Below are 6,165 nucleotides of genomic sequence, written 5' to 3'. Positions count from 1 at the left end.
GGGCTTAACTGAAGGGAATGTAAATCTTTTGAATACTTTCTTTGATGAATGTGTGTATTTGGTTGAAAGATCACGTCCCACACAAACACAGCCATGTTGCTTGCAGTTTTCAATCTCACAAAGTTAAGTGTGAAAAATGCTTCTGAATCAAATGAAATGAAGGTGCTTTATTTCTCCTATTGTTTTGACAAATGTTTCATGACTTCACCTGCCCATCCAGTCCTGATGGATAATTGCAAACAAACTTTGTCTTGCTGTCCTGGACAGTGGCTCGAACCCGAGGCTCGACTTGAGCTCTGAGTTCAACCCCCCGTTGTGGTACTATATGATGAGGAGGTGGAGGGATGGCAGAAGAATTGTTGCTGGGACAGCACAATGACTGCTGCTTATATACAGTATCTGTGAAAGAGGCTAAAGTTGAGTGAAGGTTAGACTGCCATGGATTTTCTCAAAGACAAGCTGACTTCGACGCCTGTTTTGAGATTCAGAGACTTTTCACTTTCCTTCTTTATCCATACAGATGCATGCGATGTTGGACTTGGTGCTGCCCTCATGCAAAGAGATGAAAATGGTACAGACGTTGTGGTGGCCATTGAAAGTCGTGCCCTGCATAAGTCAGAAAGATCATATTCCACTCCAGAAAAGGACCATCATCTGGCCTTTAAATACTTCAGGCCATATATAAAGGGTCTTCATGTGACAATCTTTTCAGACCACAGCAGTTTGAGCTTAGTTTGAAATGGTTAAAGTCTCGCCCAAACCTCTTTGCCTAGGCGGTGTTTCTGATTACAAGAGTTTTACTTTGACGTTGTCCATAGGACAGTGTAATAACCCCTGGCAAATGTAATTCAATGATCCACTTACGGGAAGGATTTTGCAGATGTTGCAGTCACCACCCTGGGGACTAAACAAAGACTCACGACTGTGTATCACTCCCAAACAAACACAATGGAGGGGGTGAGTCAGTCACTGAAGCGTGACAAATTGCTGTAGCACCTCAGTTCAAGCGGTACGTGAACCGATCATCTCTTCCATTTTACTACTTATAGCATGAAATAGACATGAATGCACATAAGAAGGTATCTTGTTTCAACCACCACTGACATTAATCTACTCTTCTGTCTGGTTTGCTTACTTACTTACTTTATTTTTGTCATTTAGCAGATGCTTTTGTCCAAAGCGACTTACAAATAAGAAAAAGTAACTAAAACTAAAAGTTACAACTCTATAAATACTATCTACCCACATATTTAAGAAAATAAAGAAATTAAATAAAATTGACACATGCATATAACAACATTTCAATAATAAACATATAAATGAAAAAAATTAAATAAAAAGCGATACCTCTATCCCTTGCCGGTGTCCCTGCCCGGTGGAGTCGCACGGTAGAGTCGATGGTCTTTACACTCTTTACTTTTTTACTTTTGTCATTTAGCAGACGCTTTTGTCCAAAGCGACTTACAAATAAGAAAAAGTAACAAAAACTAAAAGTTACAACTTTATAAATACAATATACCCACATATTTAAGAAAATAAAGAAATTAAATAAAACAAGATTAACTTGTCAAAACAAGATTATTTTGCTTACCCCTTTGATGGATTATTTTGCTTGTTTCAAGTAAACTCACTTAATTTTGACTTATTTTTTTCTGAAAACAAGACAATCATTTCTACTTTTCTAGAAAATCCTTCTTAATTTAAGATTTGTTTATATTTTAGCTGGAAATAACACAATAAATCTAAGTAAGAAAAGCTTTTTTTGCAGTGTGGAAGACAAAAAAGGACCAAATTAATATTGGTATACATATAATCATATAATATTATATAGACATATAATCAATAAAAATGAAAGCATGATTTTCTTGATATTCAACAGCATGATCTCCAACCCTCAATACCCACAACTGAGGTTCCCTTGAGCAAGGCACCAAACCCCCAGTTGCTAACCTAACCCACTTACCCCACAAGCTCCACAGCAAAAATGGCTGCCCACTGCTCTGGGTGTTCACTACTCATGGTCATGGTCATGTTTCCTGTTAGGTATGTGTTTCCCATGCTCGTATGTGATCCTGTCATATGCTTCCTTTGTTTCATGTGTTGTTGTTTTTTCATTGGTTGATTTTGTCATGTTCCTCATGTTCTGTTCGGTGATTGGTTTATTGTCTTGATTGTATACCTGGTTAATCATTAGTATGTTTTTATCTAAATAGCCCTCTTGTTCCCACTGCTTCCTGTCTTGCTTTGTTCTGTGTAACTGCTGTTGATGAGTTGTTCCCTTGTCCATGCTCATTTCTAGTCAAGTCAATCTTTAATTTGTATTTATTTTATTAATTAATATTTAATAAAATATTTTCTCTAATAACATTTTCTCTAATAAAAGTGCACATGGGTTCTACTGATGTAGATATATATATATATATATATAGTATATATATATATATATACAGTGGGTACGGAAAGTATTCAGACCCCCTTAAAGTTTTCACTCTTTGTTATATTGCAGCCATTTGCTAAAATCATTTAAGTTCATTTTTTTTTCCTCATTAATGTACACACAGCACCCCATATTGACAGAAAAACACAGAATTGTTGACATTTTTGGAGATTTATTAAAAAAGAAAAACTGAAATATCACATGGTCCTAAGTATTCAGACCCTTTGCTCAGTATTTAGTAGAAGCACCCTTTTGATCTAATACAGCCATGAGTCTTTTTGGGAAAGATGCAACAAGTTTTTCACACCTGGATTTGGGGATCCTCTGCCATTCCTCCTTGCAGATCCTCTCCAGTTCTGTCAGGTTGGATGGTAAACGTTGGTGGACAGCCATTTTTAGGTCTCTCCGGAGATACTCAATTGGGTTTAAGTCAGGGCTCTGGCTGGGCCATTCAAGAACAGTCACGGAGTTGTTGTGAAGCCACTCCTTCGTTATTTTAGCTGTGTGCTTAGGGTCATTGTCTTGTTGGAAGGTAAACCTTCGGCCCAGTATGAGGTCCTGAGCACTCTGGAGAAGGTTTTCTTCCAGGATATCCCTGTACTTGGCCGCATTCATCTTTCCCTCGATTGTAACCAGTCGTCCTGTCCCTGCAGCTGAAAAACACCCCCACAGCATGATGCTGCCACCACCATGCTTCACTGTTGGGACTGTATTGGACAGGTGATGAGCAGTGCCTGGTTTTCTCCACACATACCGCTTAGAATTAAGGCCAAAAAGTTCTATCTTGGTCTCATCAGACCAGAGAATCTTATTTCTCACCATCTTGTGGTCCTTCAGGTGTTTTTTTGTGTCTTGCACTGAGGAGAGGCTTCTGTCGGGCCACTCTGCCATAGAGCCCCGACTGGTGGAGGGCTGCAGTGATGGTTGACTTTCTACAACTTTCTCCCATCTCCCGACTGCATCTCTGGAGCTCAGCCACAGTGATCTTTGGGTTCTTCTTTACCTTTCTCACCAAGGCTCATCGATAGCTCAGTTTGGCCGGACGGCCAGCTCTAAGAAGGGTTCTGGTCGTCCCAAACGTCATCCATTTAAGGATTATGGAGGCCACTGTGCTCTTAGGAACCTTAAGTGCAGCAGAAATATTTTTGTAACCTTGGCCAGATCTGTGCCTTGCCACAATTCTGTCTCTGAGCTCTTCAGGCAGTTTCTTTGACCTCATGATTCTCATTTGCTCTGACATGCACTGTGAGCTGTAAGGTCTTATATAGACAGGTGTGTGGCTTTCCTAATCAAGTCCAGTCAGTATAATCAAACACAACTGGACTCAAATGAAGGTGTAGAACCATCTCAAGGATGATCCGAAGAAATGGACAGCACCTGAGTTAAATATATGAGTGTCACAGCAAAGGGTCTGAATACTTAGGACCATGTGATATTTCAGTTTTTCTTTTTTAATAAATCTTCAAAAATGTCAACAATTCTTTGTTTTTCTGTCAATATGGGGTGCTGTGTGTACATTAATGAGGAAAAAAAATGAACTTAAATGATTTTAGCAAATGGCTGCAATATAACAAAGAGTGAAAAATTTAAGGGGGTCTGAATACTTTCCGTACCCGTATATATATATATATATATATATATAATTATTATTTTTTTAGCAGATCATCAGCTGCAGTGATGTTTGTGTTAATGTCACAGATTTAAAGAAATTAAATGTGAGTCCCCAGTGACAAGGTAAAAAAAAAAAAAAGATAATTACAGCATGAGGAAAGAAAACCCTTGAGCAGAAGTAGACTCAGCAAGGAAGCATATCCACCTCAAGTATAAAATGAATGTCCAAAAGTAATATTTCAATGAACATGCAGTGGTTATCTGGCTGATAGAAGTTGCAGCTGCTAGCTGAACATGAAGAGGAAGCTGGTGCAGTTATTATATTGCAGGGCAAGGTTATTACAGTTCTTTGTTTTTACTTTATTTCTTATTTCTGACTGTAACAATTGACCCATTCCTCACCCCCTTGAGTTTTTAACTGCACTTCCAGTGAACACAGGAAGATACAGACTTACAGGTGTAACAATTACAAACTATTGGATGGTAAGATCCTCAGAGGAAAAATTCTGTAACAACAGAAGAACGGAAAGACAGTGTCAGTTAAGGTGGTTGTGAATGTACAGTCAGGTCCATAAATATTGGGACATCGACACAATTCTAACATTTTTGGCTCTATACACCACCACAATGGATTTCAAATGAAAGGAACAAGATGTGCTTTAACTGCAGACTGTCAGCTTTAATTTAATAATACATCCAAATCAGGTGAACGGTGTAGGAATTACAACAGTTTGCATATGTGCCTCCCACTTGTTAAGGGACCAAAAGTAATGGGACAAATGGCTTCTCAGCTGTTCCATGGCCAGGTGTGTGTTATTCCCTCATTATCCCAATTACAATGAGCAGATAAAAGGTCCAGAGTTCATTTCAAGTGTGCTATTTGCATTTGGAAACTGTTGCTGTCAACTGTCAAGATGAGATCCAAAGAGCTGTCACTATCAGTGAAGCAAGCCGTCATTAGGCTGAAAAAACAAAACAAACCCATCAGAGAGATAGCAAAAACATTAGGCGTGGCCAAAACAACTGTTTGGAACATTCTTAAAAAGAAGGAACGCACCGGTGAGCTCAGCAACACCAAAAGACCCGGAAGACCACAGAAAACAACTGTGGTGGATGACCGAAGAATTCTTTCCCTGGTGAAGAAAACACCCTTCACAACAGTTGGCCAGATCAAGAACACTCTCCAGGAGGTAGGTGTATGTGTGTCAAAGTCAACAATCAAGAGAAGACTTCACCAGAGTGAATACAGAGGCTTCACCACAAGATGTAAACCATTGGTGAGCCTCAAAAACAGGAAGGCCAGATTAGAGTTTGCCAAACGACATCTAAAAAAGCCTTCACAGTTCTGGAACAACATCCTATGGACAGATGAGACCAAGATCAACTTGTACCAGAGTGATGGGAAGAGAAGAGTATGGAGAAGGAAAGGAACTGCTCATGATCCTAAGCATACCACCTCATCAGTGAAGCATGGTGGTGGTAGTGTCATGGTGTGGGCATGTATGGCTGCCAGTGGAACTGGTTCTCTTGTATTTATTGATGATGTGACTGCTGACAAAAGCAGCAGGGTGAATTTTGAAGTGTTTCGGGCAATATTATCTGCTCATATTCAGCCAAATGCTTCAGAACTCACTGGACGGTGCTTCACAGTGCAGATGGACAATGACCCAGAGCATACTGCAAAAGCAACCAAAGAGTTTTTGAAGGGAAAGAAGTAGACTGTTATGCAATGGCCAAGTCAATCACCTGACCTGAATCCGATTGAGCATGCATTTCACTTGCTGAAGACAAAACTGAGGGGAAAATGCCCCAAGAACAAGCAGGAAGTGAAGATGGTTGCAGTAGAGGCCTGGCAGAGCATCACCAGGGATGAAACCCAGCGTCTGGTGATGTCTATGCGTTCCAGACTTCAGGCTGTAATTGACTGCAAAGGATTTGCAACCAAGTATTAAAAAGTGAAAGTTTGATTTATGATTATTATTCTGTCCCATTACTTTTGGTCCCTTAACAAGTGGGAGGCACATATGCAAACTGTTGTAATTCCTACACCGTTCACCTGATTTGGATGTAAATACCCTCAAATTAAAGCTGACAGTCTGCAGTTAAAGCACATCTTG

This window comes from Barbus barbus (assembly GCF_936440315.1).
Source record: "Barbus barbus genome assembly, chromosome: 16".
NCBI lineage: Eukaryota > Metazoa > Chordata > Actinopteri > Cypriniformes > Cyprinidae > Barbus > Barbus barbus.
Note: the sequence above shows the minus strand (reverse complement) of the source record.